At 41.2% G+C, this 18319-nt stretch overlaps 1 long non-coding RNA gene across 1 annotated transcript in view; it reads left to right on the top strand.

Moving 5' to 3' along the window:
• Positions 1-18319, top strand: part of LOC111093387 — an 84401-nt gene extending 66082 nt beyond the window's left edge. The window contains exon 3 of the long non-coding RNA XR_005381368.1: positions 17729-18319. This is a non-coding gene — a long non-coding RNA (uncharacterized LOC111093387). The remainder of the gene's footprint in view (positions 1-17728) is intronic.

The raw sequence follows: 18319 nt of genomic DNA, 5'->3' as shown, positions 1-18319 counted from the left end.
CAGTTGGCAGTTCTTGAGATTGAGAACCCAAGAGCCTACACTCCAGCACCTCTCTATGCTGGGAGTTGTGAAAACCTGGTCCCACCTCTGAGGCTCCTAGGAAGTGGGAGAGGATGAGGCCACTGGCAGAAGGTGACCTGGGATCCTTTGGATTTGAGTTCAGCAGTCTCCTAGAGGCTCACCTTGGCCTGCATGGCACAGAGCTAGGAACATAGGGGAAACGGACCAAAACAGGTCCATTCCTGCTAACCAGCACATGGACGGTGACTTCCAGAGTTTTTGGCTGGAAGCCAGAGGTGGTAACCTCCTTTTGGTGTCTGGCAAATCCCCAGGCTGCTCTTAGCACAATGACTGATAGGATCATTCTGACAACTGAGTATAAAAACAGAAACTTTCAGGGAAGTTATTTTTCTTGTGCTAGGAAAGAACAGGTCTTAATAATAAGGAAGTATCCAAATTAAGTTTTAAATTGGGAACTAAGTCCTACCTTGTCTTTTTTGTAGACTGCTCTCCTGAGATGAGGGAATCTGGAATTCCTTGCTTTATGATTAAAGCTATGAAGCCTGGCAGTGCAATGGTCTCACTGCCTGGTTACTCTACAAAAGAAATTACATGTTCTGCATCTTCCAATTTTCCTTTAATTTTTTTTTCACTGGCCAATCCAGTAATGTTGTCTTGTGACATTTTCAGTTTCAAAACAGAGTAATTTTATAGCAGGGCAGCATGTGTTTGATGCAAGTAGCTCCAAAATAAAAGGTGAGAACCTGGGGAATTTGCCTTCCATACTTTACCTCCCCCAGTGAGAGGGTTTCTAGTCTCTCATCACCTGCAGTCAGGCTTGTCTAGGCAAGTTCAGTTGACCTAGATTGCAGAATTTAAGTAGTCCAGTGGGTGGCCCCGACATTTCTGGCTGCCTTCATTCTCTGCTGTGAGTTTTGCTGAGAGCCCTAGCTGTGCCTTCTTGGTGTGGATTCAGAAATTTTGGTTTCTGGAGTTTACATTCATTATAGAGGGAGGGAAGAAAGTAGGGGAGGGAAAGAGGGAGGGAAATATTCCATAAGCAACTGCAGACACTCTAGAAACACGCAGCATCATTGTAGAGATACCAAATCTTCCTCTTCAAAAGAGTAATTGCCCCTGACTGACCTACTTATCTCTGATTTCCAAGTTAGAGAATGCCAAGGATTGCAAGTCAATCCCCTCAATTCCCCAGAACTAGCCTGTTTTTGAGAAAGCTGATCATCCAGACAAACCATGTTTTCTATACCAGTAGTTGGGACTCACTGTCATGTGATATTTGAAACTGTATGTCTTCTGAAAATCTAGGAAGCATGGGCCATATCTGTAGAATGTGACTCAGTATACACACACACACACACACACACACACACACAATACATATTCAGTATACACAGAGACTTCTATGTACTAATCATCTTTCAAAATGCATCCGACAAGTCTATCTATGATGATAGAACTTTACACAAAAAGCAAATATATTTTATTCTGAGTTTGCGATTTTGAACTCTTTCATATAAGCCACCATGTCTACTCCAGTAAAGGGGAGAAGTTGGATGATAATGAAGGTTAATAATAATAAACAGCTACAATTGAGTAGTTTCTGTGTGCTGGGGACTGTGCTCTGAGTTTTTCATGTAGCTCTCATTTAGTCTTCAGAACAACCCTGTATGGTGTCCTCTTTTTGTCATCCTTTTTTGTAATTGTGAAAGATACTGAAGTAGGTTCATGAGTGAGGAAAATGAAGCTCAAGGACAGTAAAGAACTGGCCCATGGTGCCACAGTTAGTACATGACAGCACCAGGATTCACTTGGGTCTCTCTGGATTGAGTCAGTCCATCTAACCACTAAACTCAGCTCTCTCAAAAATGGCTTCTGGTACAGTAAATAGGAGAGAAGAAGTATATTTATTCCTCATGGAATGAGGCCCAAGGAGGATGATGATCTCCCAGTAGAATTTGACCAAGAATTTCATGGCCAATATTGAAACAATGACTGTGAAATTTGTTCAGTATTCTAACAGCAGGACTCCCAGTGAAGTCATTGTTCAAATATCTTCTTCCAAATTAATTGAAAGCTCTCATGAAAGAAATCCCTTTTGCTCCCACTGTTTTTCCTGGCAGCCCCAAGCACATTGGCCAAGTGTATAGCTCGTTGAGGAAACAGCATAGGACTGAGAACAGAATGTTTGTAGGATTCCCAAAGATACCTAATCCTCTTGAATTAGACAAAAATTATTATTGTTTCATAGCTCAGCTTTAAAATGGCAAGTCTGAGGAAAGGTGGCCCTCCCTGGATTGAATGGAGCTCAAGGTTGGGCTCCCTGGAGTCTGCTGAGTAATGATATCTTCATTAATCCTCAACCCCTATGGCCACATCCCATGTCTATTATTTTAGAAAGTATCATGAGCAAAATAGTGGGTGAATTAATTTATCTTAGGGCTGTCGATTATGCTAATTATGGACTTGAGTGATGGGGGGCTGAGAGGAGTCTCCTTGGGTAGATTCCTGGATTTCTGCCTCCCTTCATTCTCACAAACAGAGGTCTAACCATGTCTCTCTCCTTTCTAGTTTCCCCCTACCACTTTTCCTACATACTCATTGTGCTCATTGTTTTTACTGAATGAGAGAAAAATTTAGATTTGAAATGTGCAAAGAAGAGGATTTTACAGTTGATGTAAAGCTCAATACCCAAAAGTGACTTGGATGAAACCAATGTGTGTTCCAGCCAGAGATATTTGAATTCCTTTTTCAAGTGTCTTTACAGACCACTGGGGCACCCATGTGGGGTTTTTTCAGAGCTGTGTGTGAGTTGATTTGAAAGAAAGAATCCCTGTGTAACTCATGGGCTCATTGTGAAGATCAAGTGACCTAATGCAAGTACAGATGAGGACAGTGCCATCCGCACTGCATTTTCTTATGCAGTCACATAAGAAGTGATCAGTCAGTGATGTCAACCACCCTATCATCTTCGGTTTACTGATAGGGAAACTGAGGCCCAGAAATATAAAGTGACCTTCTCAAAATCACATAGAAAGCCAGTGGCAGGGTTGGAACTAGAATCCAAGACTTATGGTTCTGTTTGCATGTTATTCATAAATCCAACAATGGTTTATTAAGTTATTTTTCTGTGCCAGAGGCTGGCTGAGGATACAAAAGTAGAAAAGAAACAAAAAGATGGTAGAAAAACCCAGCAGGAGCTTCTTGTTTATGCAAAGGGAAAATATGACCCACGTATGTCATATGGGTGACAGCCAGCTGGGGTCTAAAAGTGACTTTCAAGTTATCTAAGTAGTTTTGAAATTTCCACTGAGTAAAGTCAATAGTAGTGGCTCCTGATACCAACTTTTTAAAATTTATTTTTAAATATTAAATATTTTAAATTATTTACACATTCTTTGAGTATTTACATAATTCTCATATTCAAGTATTGCTTATTTTAAAGGAGATTGCACATACTGGCAACATTCTGACCATCCACTCCTCCCTGCAGTATTCCTTGTGGAAAATTCCCCTACATTCATCAGTGTTCCTCCCATATGATCCATTTTGTTTCTCAAAATGCCCCCTGAGGGGATACTGGGGGCCAGCTCTGTGTTCTTGAATAAGCATCCTTTCCCCCATTCCTTCCTCCCTTGTCCCTCCTTTCTTCCTGCCCTGCTTTACTTACCTTTCCTCACTCCCTCCTCCCTTCTTCCCTTCCTCCCTCCTTCCCTTCCTCCCTTCCTTTATTTCCTTCCTTCATTTCCTTCCTTTCTAGGATTAAAAGCCCCATATAATGAGCCTGGAATTTGATTAATCAGGATCACCTTTGAAACAGGATTATACATTCCATTAAGCAGGACTAGCCAAACACAGATCTGGAAATCTAAATTTCCTTAAAATAGTAACAAGGAAACTTGGTGAGATACTGGAGAGGCTGAGGCATTTGAATTGCACTGTCCTTTCTTTGGAAAGATCCATAAGCTTTCCTGGCATGGGTCTCCCCTGGGGTACCTTGTAGACAACTAGGAAAGATGTCATCTTGACATTGAGAATCTGAAATCAAGGTCATGAGGAAAACATTCTGGCCATAGATGGGAGAGGGAGGATTGAATTTATAGAGAGGGAAGCAGTTGCTAGGAGAGGTTGTGCATGGCTGAGGTGAACATGTTCCTCTGGCTTCCTTCATTCTCTGCTGCAAGCTTGCACATGGCTATAGCTCTGCTTGGGTTTAGAAATCCTTTTCTCCAGAGTTTGTCTCCATCAGGCTGAGCTAATAGAACTAGTTTAATGAGAAGGTATTTTTTTTTTAATTTTTATTTATTTATGATAGTCACACACAGAGAGAGAGAGAGAGAGAGAGAGATGCAGAGACATAGGCAGAGGGAGAAGCAGGCTCCATGCACCGGGAGCCTGACGTGGGATTCGATCCTGGGTCTCCAGGATAGCGCCCTGGGCCAAAGGCAGGTGCCAAACCGCTGCGCCACCCAGGGATCCCGAATGAGAAGGTATTTAAAGAGAGACCAGTCTTCATTCACTCATTCATTTCTTCATTGAGTACTCACTGGATGTCATGAGTCAGCAGTGTTAGGAACAGCCTGTGGCTCTATTAAAGGGACTCCCCTGAGAGGTGACACAGGGGGAGGGGAGGCTGCAACCCCACCGCAGCTCATCCCACTAAATTCTGCCTCTGCACCATGGCTGTATGATTACTTTGCTTACCTGTCACATCACCAGGACATCCGCTCACCCTCAGCCCTTGCTCCTAACAAGGAGCCATCCTCCTGAATCTTGTTTATTCATATGGTGTTTTGGGTGACAGTCACATGAGCTGACACATGCAGAAAGTGGTCTGTAACTTGGGAAGAGGCCTGTGAGTACAGGAAAGCATGCTCCATTGTGTGAGTGATGGTGTCTCCAGTGTGGGAAATTGAGGGTATGATAATGACAGCCCAAGGCATCCAAGCTCATTTCAGCTTCACCTGTTTATATATTTTAGGTGAAAGTGATAGATGGGTAACTATTTGCATGTGTGGGCAGGGTTCCTGAAAGTGCAAGGAACAGGAGCTTTTAATGCGGCTATGAAGACAATACTCGCTCACTCTCCCGAGCCCTCAACCATGGCAGGTTGAACCCGTAAAAAGCACCTACAGTTCTCAGAAGGAATGGCATTTGCTTCTTTCTATTCCTCTTGTATTTTTTAAATGGAAATGTGTGTTTTAGGTGTCAGTGTGTCCATTGCAGATCTGCCTGCCTATCACTTAGCGAGAACAGCTTGATGAGGAAGTGAAGGAGCTAGCAGAACCGGAATGTGAGACTTCCTCCTCTGGTTCCTCTGGTCCAGGGTTCTCCTTCCAACGGAGGCACTTCACATCAGGGCATGTGTGGCAGGAAAGGACTAGCAACTCAGGGCATGGAGACACTTTAGTTCCAGACACAGGCATTGAATGCCCACTCTGTCCCAACCATCATGCTAAATGCCGAGGATGCTAAGAAGGAGCCCTAAGGACAGACCTTGGGAGATAAGGTACCTAAACAGACAATTCCAAAATAATGCAGAATGCACTATGTGATGGTGCCTCACAGGATCCTTCATAGGAGGTGGTTTCCTGTACAGTGACACGTGACACTGGGTCTTTTAAAGGACTAGCAGGGTTGCTGGTTGAAAGGAGCTTCGGAAGGTCAGTTTGGGTGGAGGACAGGCATGAACACAGACACTAGGAAGGAAGTGTGGGGGAGGGTCAGGCCAGAGGAAACCTCCATAGTTTGATATTTCTGCGAGCTTCAATTCAAAGTCTGGGGAGGTTGATGAGAGCCAAGGAAAGCTACCCAGAAGGAGAGGAGGAAAGATGCAAAATCTAAGGATTTTTAGCCTAAGCAAAGACAAGCAAACAGGTTGTGAAGCTCTAGATAAGCAGGTCCCCCAAGACAGTAGACTGTTTACAAGGGCATCAGTATGGTAGATGCTGGTTCTAGCCCAGGAGCTGTGGCTTTGCACCCTTTGTATGTTCCATGTAGATTGTGGGATATAGGACAGGCAGCCGGAGGGTGAATCCTCTTACAGATTATGGGAGGGTCAGGGATTCTGGGCTAATCAAACTGAAGACTGCTTGGCATGTCCTCAAAAACACTGTCCTTTAGAGATCCCTGACTGTCCCTAAGCCCCTTTCAACCTTATGGCTTTATTTGCTTAATCATGACTTTCATGTTTACTAACAGAATTCAGTAAAACTGTAAGGAATGAGAATCTTTTAAGGTAATTGTTTCACTAGCTAAAAATAGATATATGATTACTTATAGAACATTCACAGAGTACAGGCAAGTCTGAGAAATAAATTTTAATTGTGTTATCAAATGGTAATCATTGGTGATATCTTATATATAACATGCAGTTTTATTTCACATTTTTAAACTTATCACAATAAAGTGAATGTTTCCCACACAGAGAAGGTGGGTGTGCCAGTTACTGACTTTTTACCTCTCAGCTTTGAATTTACCTTTCTTTTCCTTGCTTGGTGACACTGGAGCTGGATCCTATGGACATTTTTCCTTTGCCAGCTGGCTTGGTGTTAGGCTCTGTTAATAGAAGGTGCTGGTATGCCATTTTAAAGCCAAAAAGGAGGTGGCATTTCCCTTCCTATTGCTGGCCCTGGCGCCCGTGGATCAGTGTTGGGCTGGTAGTGTTGGTCTCAGCATTCTGCATGGACCAGCTCCACTAGCCTGCACTGTCCAGTAAGTTTTCCCACTACCCAGAAACCATTGCTATGGACCAGCTCCCCTTTGCAACCTCTGGCCTGTCTCTCCACCAGCTGGCAGGCTGCTCCTACATTTCTGGCCTACACTTCTGGCAAATGTCTTTGCCACAAATAGGCTGATTCTTACCCCTACACAGAACAAATCCTTAATTCCTTCCTCTCACTGCTCTCTAGATGTATTACTTCTGAACTCCTTAAGGTTTTCTTTTCCCTCTTTTAGTAATTAATCATGCTTACTAGTCTGGACATCTTTATATTAAATGTTTCTGTCCAAGCTCTTGGCATTGTTTTTACTCCCTGACTGGCCCCTAAATGATGTAGTGGGAAGAAGAGAAGTGTTGTAGATAATATGGAACAAAAGAATGGCTCCCCCCAACCTCACCGCCTTTTCCCTGCAAAATTAAATACAAACACACACACACACACACAAACACACACACACACACACACAATCCTATCCAAAGGCTATTGAGAATCACTAATTTTAAAAATTCTTTTTTTGTGGGCTAGGTTTTCCAGAAAGCAGACTTGGGACAGGCCCTTGTGCTATACTTTATTATTTATTAGTAAGTGCAATCACCAGGAGCAGGAATAAAAGGAAGAGTTGTTAAAGTAGGGAAGAAGAGAAACCTGATATGAAGACATATTAGCAAACTGGCTGCCCCTAGGTGTGGCTGATGGCTCAGCTTGCCAAAATTGAGTGGCATAAACTGCTTTCTGCTCCCCACTGGTCCCAGGTGCATCCAAGGGGCTTGATACACATTCCAGTTATTCACTGTGCAGATATGTCTTCACAATGATACATAATGCTGCAGTTTCTGTGTACCTCTGATCATTTTTCTTAGAGCAAATCCTTTGAAACCTATTTATGGTATCAAGATACAGGGAATGAGAATTTTTAACCAGAATTCTACTGGAAATTTCAGAAAACTAGAATTCCTTACTTCTGAATATTCTGGTTAATAGAAATTTTGTGTTTACTATGTTTTCCCTAGACAGATGTCTTCATTGTGACATAGATGTGCGATTCACATAATAGCATGGTTTTGTGTGTACATGCATACATATACGCATGCATGTGATAGAGAGGGATGAGAGAAGGAGGAACCACCAAGATATATATTCAAACAGAACTTTTTGTAAATTGACATACATTTAATTACAAAATTATTTTTCAATATCATAAAGTAAACATCTATTTACCTTCAAATTCTTAAGATTCTTCTGAATAACTTTTGGCTACTGAAATTATGCATACTGTGCCCCCTGGGCACCCTAACCTCACCAGATGGAAGAGCCAGAAAAGAGCAGCTAGAGGGGAAGCACAATACCACTGTCCTTAAGAAAGTGCACACACTAGAAATTGGCTAAAACTGGACTCGCCTAATTAGTCATCCTCGCTAAGAGGCAAGAGGAGAACTGGGAATGGGAAATGAAGCCAAAAAATTCAGAGCCAGGTAGGCCCAGGAAGTAAGGTATGAAGAAATGAAGAAACAACCAGGCAGGGGGACTGGGGCTTTTCAGAGAAGAGAGCCACAACACCCCAATCTCTTACCAGTATTTACAACTAGCATGGGTAAAAGACCCTGAGTTAAGGGCCTGAGCCAACCAGCTGACCGTGAACAATGCCTGTATTTATTGCCTACCAATTCTACTCCCACCTTGGCATCCAGATTTACCTTCCGGAGGGTTCTCCTAACCCTTAAGAGAAAGTTAGACTGCCCTTTGGTTGAGGGGATATCAGTGTCTGCAACTTTTCCTCAAAAAAATCACTATGAATTTCTTTCCCTGATACATAATTTACAAAAGAGGAGAGGTGAATGCACTACTACTTGCACGATTCTGATGACAGTGGGAATTCTGATGGGGCAGCACAGCACGAAATGCAGGAGTTGTGACACCTAGAGTCCTCTGCACGTATGTGCTTGTGGGTCAAGCGTGCATGACCACCCTACATAGATCTTCCGGCCTTCATGCTCTAATTGCAGATTTCTTGCCCAAGATTCCATTTCACTTGCCCAAGATTGGATTCAACAGTTTGGATTCAGTATCTACTTCAACTTCAGCCATCTATGGGACTGGCCCAGGTTTTTCATCCATGGTACTTCACCCAAATCAATCATAAAAATTGGTAAGAAGGAGTTCTGGGCATTCCAGTTTTATTCCCAATAAAAAGTCCTTTTTCCCTGCAGTATTTGAATGAGTATGAGAAATTGGCATTTGCCTGCTTTCTTGGCTTTTCAGCTCACTTGGTGAATTTGAACTTTTGTACATTCAGCTTGACTGCTCTGTTGGAGAAGTCAATGGAGATTCATGGGACTATCCTCCCCAATAAAGATGTCTTCTTGGAATCAAAGTGATTCTTCCCAGGGCTTATAACATCTGATGGGTGGCGAGTACTTTCCACATATTGGAGTCACAGATCCCTTTGGAAATCTGTTGAAAGTTATGAACTCTCTCTCAGAAAAATGCTCAGATACATAAAACTTTACACACAATCCTCAGTACTCATGGCCCCCTTTTGGAAACCTGTCTCTGGGCCCAGGTTTTAAAAATCTCCAACTTAAGTAAGACAAATAGAAAAATAGCCCAAGGCAATATTATGATCAGGAGATAAAATTGAATGGTCTGTATGTGACATATAAACTGAATGTGAGAAGGACTTCCAGGAAAGTGGTAGACACTGCAAATAGGATTAAAAAGTAGGATCAATCGAGGAGTTGTGTGATCCAATGGACATGTCCCAGATCTTTGACTATCAAGGGCTCTAAGAAATGGCTCTCTTGGTACTTGCTTCCTACCCAAACGAAAATTACACATTTGGTGTCTCAACAGGCATCCAGTAAACACTTATTTTGAGATGAATTGAAACTTGAATTCTCCATATGGGCACCATTTCTTTGTTGCTATAGAAGCCTTACCGCCCGTGTGGCAATCATCTGGTTTGGTGAGAAACAGACCATGAAGCCAGTGAATCAACTTAGGGACAGATGTGGAGTTTTATTTGTAAAATGACTCAAAAGCTTCCAAAGTTGTGGAATACAAGAAATCTGAGTTGTGGGTAGAAGAAAATTTGAAAAACCTAAAACAATAGGAAACAGTCTTGTCTGTAACAGCAAATATAAGTTTAAAGTATAATTTAACAATACCATCAATTTAAAACCTAGAATTACAACATTCTTAATTTTTTTCCTTCGGCAAATATTCAGAGGGAGCCTGCTGTATTCTAGATATGTTGTAAATCCTGTAGATCTAGATCTTTGCAAAAGTGAGCATGACAGATCTAGACCCTGTCCTTATAGAACTTAATCTAGAAGACTGCAGAGACCACCACCCTGGTCATTCTGTAGATGAAGAGAGCAAGGCCCGATAAGAGGGGAAGTGATCTGTCCAGGATCACACAGCGAATTAGGGACTGAATTATGACCAGAGCCCAGGGCTTCTGACTTTCCAAGAGCACAATCATATAAGAATTTGACACTGAAATTGAGGGGATTGTAAAATTTTACAATCAAACATTTATTGAATTTTCTACTATATTTTGTACCAGTCCTTGGTTAAGGGCCAGATATACTGAAATATATAATTAACAGTTTGACCTTCTAAGATATGGTGGCTAATATAAATTTGCTTATAAAAGCCAATGATTTTAGTACGGTGGCTTTTTATATTGACAAGATGCAAACAAACGAGCTTAATTTCGGGGATCACAGTCAATTCTTGAAAAAAATAGCAAAAAAAGAAAACAAAAGAGGGAGGAGACAATGGCAGCAATAATAATGTCAAGCAGAAATTGAGTCATGTTTTGGTGGGGGAAGTATTTTACTCAGAGGAGATCAAGTTCTCCTCTGTTACCTCATAAACCACACTAGCAAAAGAGCACCTACAGCCCTGAGGACCCCCACATTTGCACAGCTTGGTCCTCATTGGAAGAGGAGGTGATGGAGATAGCATCAGGAAGTGCAGCTACCTGAGGGGGAAAGAACCCCTGGCCATAAATACTTGGGTGAGATAGAATTTCTAACACACTCTGCGCCCGGGGCATGCAGGTGGGCCTTTGAAATCCTTCCTGTGCTTTGGCAGCAGTGTGGTGCCTCTCTGGCACCTTTATTGATGTATCCATTAGAAAGTGACATGATTTGCTTACTAAGTTTCTGTTTAATTTGCATCCTAATGTTCTATCATTAGGATATAAGTAGAGGCAAAGGGAATTGAGCAATGTAGAAATTCCCTCTGGGGATCTGGTCACTCAGCCTCGTGAACTGAGAGGGCTGCAGCCTGCAGAAGCAGGTACCTGAGCAGATCCACCCTGTGGAACCCACTGCCGCATTGGATGGGAAATTCTGAGGTGTGGGAACATGGCCTTCATGGCATGTGTTCCGTCTGAATCCAGTCAGTGCTCACTGAGGTTGGTTCTCCGTATCTCCAGGAGGTCCTTGGTGCTTCAGGTTTGGCGTTTTTCCTACCTGGGGTTTGGATCAGCTGAGGTTGGCATCACAGCTATTGCCTTCTGGCATATGTGTACTGCTTCAGAATCTTCTGTCTTGGGCTTGGCGCCTTAGGAGTGGAATCTTAAAAGGAACACCTGGGAGCCAGACATTCCTTAGTTTCCTTAAATCCTGTCATGAGTTAGATAACACGTCTGAATCTTGGGGAGCTTTTATCTGGAGTATGGGTGAATTGTTAATTTGAAAAATTGTTGAGAGCCCTAAATGAGATAATATACTTAGAGTGTCTGACACAGTGCGTGAGTCAGCAAGTGCCTAAAAACAACACAGTTCCATTCTTTTCTGTGAGTGCCTTGTTTGGTTTCTGAAGTTCTCCAGCTCCCAAATGAAGGTTCTGTGGGGACCAAGCACCAGACTCCTGAGTATCCAAACTGCATTTTTCTCTGGCCCACTCTCTAGAATGAAATTTGCCCAGATTGGCTGCTGCTTGCAAATGGGCAAAAGTATTAAATGATTTGTTCAGGAAAAAATTCTGTTCAGGAAAGAATGTGATCCAGCCCTCCTCTTCCCTCTTGCCAGAGCTGAGAGCCCCAGCTGTGTGTACATAACACGAGGGCTGTGAGCACACTAGAGAGCAGCTAGTCCAACCTTCTCAGTTTTAAGATGAAGAAATCAAGGGTGAGGATGTACCCAAAGCTGTAGAGCCACTTAGTTGCAGAATTAAAGAGAAGAACTAATGTCTCCTGTTTTTGTGGAGATTTCATCATCTTCAAAGTACTTTCATGTGTTTTATTTTATTCGATCCTCTCTACAATTTTGAGAAGAAGACAAGGTATTAGCATCCCCATTTTACAGATGAGCAAACTGAGATGCAAAGAGGAAACAGTTCAAAGTCTCAAACCCAGGTTTCTGAATTCTGAGTCTAGTTATCTTTTCTAGGCCCCAGCTCAGGTGCCAGTACTCTTCTGATTAGTTCTGAAAACCATGTCCATGGTCCAAAGCTGGGATACCTTCTGTATCACTGGTCTGCTCTTTGTCAGGGAGGAAATATTCGTGTCACTTTTGTCTGAGCTCCAGACAGTCTACCAGAAATACTTAAGTATGAATGCTTCCTGTTGGAACCCTGGCTTCCCCTTCCCTCCTAGGACCCTCTGGAACTCTCCTCGCTGTGCTGCTGAGAGGCCTCAATGTCTGAAATTTGAGGGCTTCACATTTAATCTGCCCCTACTGGTGTGTGTGTATGCTGGCTGGGGAGAAAGCCTTCCAGGACTGGTGGGAAAGCTGCTGCTAGCTGTCCTTACCAGTTCAGGGACCATGGAGTTGCTTGTCTTGTTTTCCTGAAGACCAAAATTGAGCCCCAGGGAGAAACTGCAGCAAAGTGAATTTGGGCAGCTGTCTAAGAAGTCCCACAGGGGCGCTTGGGTGGCTCAGTTCGGTTGGGCATCTGCCTTTGCCTTGGGCCATGATCCCAGGGTCCTGAGATCAAGCCTCTCATTGGGGGGTCTGCTGCTTTCCCTCTGCCCCTCTTCCCATGCTATGTCTCTCACTGTCTCTCTGTCTCTCAAGATGAATAAATAAAATCTAAAAAAAAAAAAAAAGAACTCCCACAAGCAGAGCTGTTCAACCATGGAATTAGCTTTCTGGCCACAGGAGGAAGAAGAGCAGAAACAGAGTCATTTGCTTTCAAGTCCTGTAGACTAGATTCCTTCATCAGGGGTAGTCCTTCATCTGGATTCCTTCATCCAGAGTTTGGTCTGGAATTTGAACTCTAAAGTCCTTCAGACTTCCAGGTTCGTGTCATTCCATTGTGATCATCTGTTCTTTCTGCCTGCCCATTTTCGTTTATCCTTCTTTTCTGGACCCCCTTCTACCATCAGCCAATGTGGTTTGCAACCTTGTGGGCTCATGCCGGATTCCTCTCCTGCTCCAGGATAGATATATGTTCTCATTCTGGCCACTGTAACTAATCCAATCCAATCTGGCCACTGTAACTAATCCAATGAGAGAAGTCTCAGAATTTTGGTGGTTCCATTAGGAATAGAAGAGCTCTCTTCTGGCCAGAGTTGCCGAGCCAGAAGATGTAGACCTGAGACTTTCAGGGGCCATCTTGCCCTCTTGAGAGAGAAGCCTGAAGAGGAAGCAGAGCAGAGAGATGGTGACTTGCATGTTTGCTGGCAGTGATTGGGAACCTGAACTGAGCCATACTCAAGGCTAGACACTGCCCCTCCCCCCAACTGAACTTTGAGCCAGGGGATTCCTACTTTTCTCAGGCTGGTTTGAATTGGACATGACTCAGTAATTCATTAAGACCTAAAATCCATCCCAGACACCCAACCTCCCTAACTTTTTTGAATAAACACCTCCTAGTGCCTTTTTCCAAGGAGATTATGGCTAGTTTCATTTATACTATTTACATTAAGTGTTTAAAAGTGTTAGCTTTGCACAGTGGCAGTATCATAGCCAATGAGGTTTATCCAAGGTGCAACTATTGCTAAGTGTTTAAAAGTGTTGTTTTATGTGGTTTGTTTTGTTAGCATTTTGAATTTTTAGGCAATTTTTGGCATCACAAGTGCTGTTATAAATTAAGGTTCTGGTTTGCAGTTTTCACTCACATGACATCCATAATAGAGTTTTCATATTTTGGGATGTAGGTAATCACACTTTCCCACCTAGAAGACTAAGGTGATATATATGTTTACGTTTGGAAAGTACGTAGAGAATTTTGCTATGGCAAGTATTCCAAGTCTTTTTCATCTTGATCACTAATACAAGATTTATGTTTGCACTCACAGAATATGACAAGCTAATAAATTAGACTTGCTGACAACCCTTCAATAAAGGAACTATTTTTCTACAGTTAACAGTCCTTTTTAGATCTTAATAAGCTTACTTAGTGTTAATCATCTTGTCATTGGCAAAACTGTCTCCTAAAGAATAGAAACTCTAATGAAGATTACCCATATTAAAAATGCTTTTCTTCTTAGGCATAATTCTTTAAGTGAAACACATACACGAAATCAACATACTTATACAGGCAGTGCTTACTTTTTATGGCAGCAAAGAAGTGTAAAATTAACTGAGCAAGTCATTCTTAATAACCATGAGAAAAAATTACAATTGTTTTTGTGACCTTTAAAAATTTGTGTCAAAACAGTAAAATCTGTCTTACTGTTGCTTGAAAATGTATAAAGAGAGTTTAAAAATGTAAAACTAATACTTAGTGTATTATAATTTAAAACATTAGAAACATAGGGAATTAAACTGTTTCCTTGCAAAAAAACTGATCAAAAGTAGTTAAAACAGTGCTTGCCTTCTTTTTATCACATACCTTATGATGTAGAGCAAACATCTTTTCTATGCATTGGTGAATTGTTAAACTTCTTTCTGAGTTTGGGTCAGCTTCCAGCATTTTCTCCTTCGTACTTTTAATGATATAAAATATCTCCAAGAGTTCCTTATGTGTGAATTTTTGTTGGTGTCACTTCCTCTGGGACTTCATCTTTTTCATCATAAACAAAATGGAAGGGGGGTGTCTGTCGAAATCCTGCCTATAAATGAAGTCTAGGACTCTGCCAGCATTGAATAAATAGACCTACTTAAGCTCCATAGACAGTCATTTTGAAACCTAGCATCAGGATCCAGCTCAGTGTTAGAAATTATAGTGCTTTCCTGCATTTTCAGTATTTCTTATTTAGATCATGTCTTATTTTATTGTATGCTCACATGTTCCTCATTATTCTCTGAGTTAGGCTTGGCAGAAACAATTATCCCCACTTTAGAAATAAAGCAAATGAAGCCCCAAATAATGAAATTGTGGCAGCAATTAACAGGATGTTAACCAGCCCTATTTTCTCTTCTTGGGCTCAGAGCTAAACTACATTTCCCAGCCCCTTATTAGTAAGTAGAGCCATGTGACTAGTTCTTACCAAATGAATGTGAGAGAAGGAATGTGTCATTTATGGGCCAGGACAATTAAGTGGGGGTGAGGCTTCTCCATTCATTCCTTCCTTCCCCTCCTACAGTGACCTTGGAGACCACCTGTGAGGATAGTGGAACCACAGTGGAAAGAGCCTGGGTCTCTGCCTGGGTCACTTTTTGGAGGAAATCTATCCAACCTACTTTGTACTATGATATAAGTGACAAATCCTCGTTTGTCATGTTAAGCCCCTGAGATGGTAGATAGAGCCTTTTGTCATGAGGTCTACCCTGACTAATTCACAAGTAGTTAAGTGATCTGTTCAAAGTCACACAGCTTGTCAGTAACAAAGGCAGATCATGAAAACAAGCCTCTCAAATCCTGTGGTATGTATAAAGGCCTGACTGTTCTAGTGGTCTAAGGAGTTGACAGATCTTGTGAAGTGGTGGTTGTAAGTTAGCAAAATAAATACAGGCCCTGCTTTTCTAAACCTACCCATCTAGGGCTCCTCATGGTGACTATTCTTGGTAGGTGGTGAATGCATCCTTTGTATTTGGTCCACATCAAATACATCAAGAGATTACAACTATAACTGTATTGTAAATTAGCAAAGATACTTAGGGTCTGCTGGATTTCCTCTGTCCATCGGAAGAAAGTGAAGTGTTTTTTTTTAAACCAGAAAATGCAATTCAAAGGCCAACAAATGAGAGTAAACTTTGTCATTGTAGCCATCCTGTCTTCAAGATCTTCAAGTCTTCAAGATCACATCTCAAGGCTGCTTTTAGGAAGCACTTCTATGTGGATCTTGTTAACATTTCATAGGGATGAGGCATGGGTTCTCTATCCTTTAGGACAGTAGAGGAAGGAAAGGAAAAATGCCATTTCAGAAAGGAAGGGTATGGTCATAATTGATACTGCCCTTCGTTATTTTTATTTTTCAAAATCAGCTCTTGGTTTACACTGGAACTTATAACAATATGGAATTAGGGAGAACTGATATCAACCAGGATATTAACTTCTCACTGAAAAAAATTAGACAAAAAAAGAAAAAAATTAGAAATTTGGAGAAGTTACATTATTTAACATGACACCAATGGCATTAAATAAATTATCGGTTCAGTGTAGTCAGAAGTAGCTTTGGAAAAATATTTATCCAAGGACTATGGCAGGCTGCACAATGGGAAAGCTGGTCTTTGAAAAGATCATATTTATTGCTTGGCACTTGACTTGCTCACAATCAGCATGATCCAGCATAAGACAGGGCACACACAATCTCAAGTGGTTCACCCACTCTTTGAAGTGTTAACAGGTCAATAACAATTGTTTGAAAAGTCTAAAGGTGTTTTCCCAAATGCCATTTGTCAGAATGTTACAAGAGTTCTTCTCCCCACTCCCCTGCTAACTCTCCTTTTTCATAATTTCTACCCTAGAGGCAAACTTGTTGGTCATCAATAGTAACATTTTAAAAGAGTTGTCAAAAGCACTTTCAGAAGCATTAATTCTAAGTTTGCTAAGTAAGCAATCAACTTTTAACCACTATCTCTTCAACCACTTTTTCCCCTTGTTTAAAAAATATGTACTATATATTGAATACTTACATATATTTGTATCAAGTGTAAGTTATAAAGAACAACAGTGGAGTGAACACCCATTTATAAACATTACTAGTATCCCCCAAAGTCCCTACTGCCATCCACCTTCCTCCCCACATAAGAAACCTTTATCCTAAATTGGTTTTTATTATTCCCTATGGATGTAGCCCTGAATTTTATATGTATTTATCCCTAAATAATCTAATTATATAGTTTGAATTTGCACTTTTTTGCATTTAGTATCAATGTAATTATATTGTATATATTTGTTTGCTTCCTCTCCTCCACTATGTTATTTTATGTATCTGAGATTCAACCTATGGATGCATGTAGCTCCTATATTGGTTTGAACTGTATGAATTTGCCACAATTTATTTATCCGTTACTATTGATGTATAATTGGGTAGTCTCTGTTCTTTCTTAAAGCAGTATAGCTATAAACTCTGCTGTGTGCATCTCACGCTACACACATGCAAGAGATGCCCTGGAGCAGTAGATCTTATACTTCAGTGTGTGTTTGCATTGACTGGAGCACCTACAAAAATCCCCAGACTTGATCGCCAAGGATTCTGACAAAAAATCCTGAGGTGGAGTCCACGCTTCTGCATCTTTTCAATCTCGCCATTGATTCTGAGACACTTGGTCCACTGACTTTCCCTTTGAGAACCACTGCTTGATGTACATACCTAGAGATAGACGGCTGTATTGTAGAGTATGCATATGTGTAACTACTTTGAAATTCAAAATTAGCTTCTAAAGTGGTTATGCCTCTGATACTCCACCAAAAAAAGTGTAACAGTTTTCACTGTTTCACATCCTTGCCAGCATCTCAGCATTGTTCATGTTTGCTAATCCTGTGGGGTTTCATTGTGGTTTTCATTTATTTCTAATTATTCATGAGATTAGGCATCTATTCATGTTCTTTTACTTGACATCCTTATTTCTTCTTTTCCTAAGTACTGTCCAAAACTTTTTCCTCGTTTTCTGTTGAGTTATCCTTTTCTTATTGATTTATAGGACAGATTTCTCCTCTTAGTCAGAAATGTGATGGAAGAAGGCAGAAGAGATGAGATATGAGGAAGACTCCACCACCATTGCTGGCTTTGAAGATGAAGGGGCCCACAATCCAAAAAATGTGGAGTGACTGGCCTTTTGAAGCTGAGAACAACTCTAGCCCAACAGCCAGCAAAGAAATGGGAACCTCACTCCTGTAACTGCATGGAACTATATGCTGCCAATAACATGCATGATCACATTCTCCCCGAGAGTTTCATAATAAGGATAGCAATCCTGCCACCTTGGTTTTAGCCTGGTAAGACCCATATAGACTTCTGACCTATAAAACTGTAAGATAATAAATTGTGTTTGGTGTAAGCTGCTAAGTTGGTGTTAATTTGTTATGGCAGCAATAGGAAACTAATACAAAAAGAATGTGAGCTTTCCAGTTGAGTGCAGTGTTTCATATTTATCCACCAGATGAAGTTTCTTAATTATGTTTAGATCTACTATACTCTTACTAATTATCTGTCTTATGAATAATTGAGAAAGATACAGGTGGATTTTTCTCAGTTTCTCTTTGTAGCTCTGTCAATTTATACTTTATGTGTT

The sequence above is a fragment of the Canis lupus genome, chromosome 30 (assembly GCF_011100685.1).
Source record: "Canis lupus familiaris isolate Mischka breed German Shepherd chromosome 30, alternate assembly UU_Cfam_GSD_1.0, whole genome shotgun sequence".
Classification (NCBI taxonomy): domain Eukaryota; kingdom Metazoa; phylum Chordata; class Mammalia; order Carnivora; family Canidae; genus Canis; species Canis lupus.
Note: the sequence above shows the minus strand (reverse complement) of the source record. Positions and strands in the feature narration are given on the sequence as shown.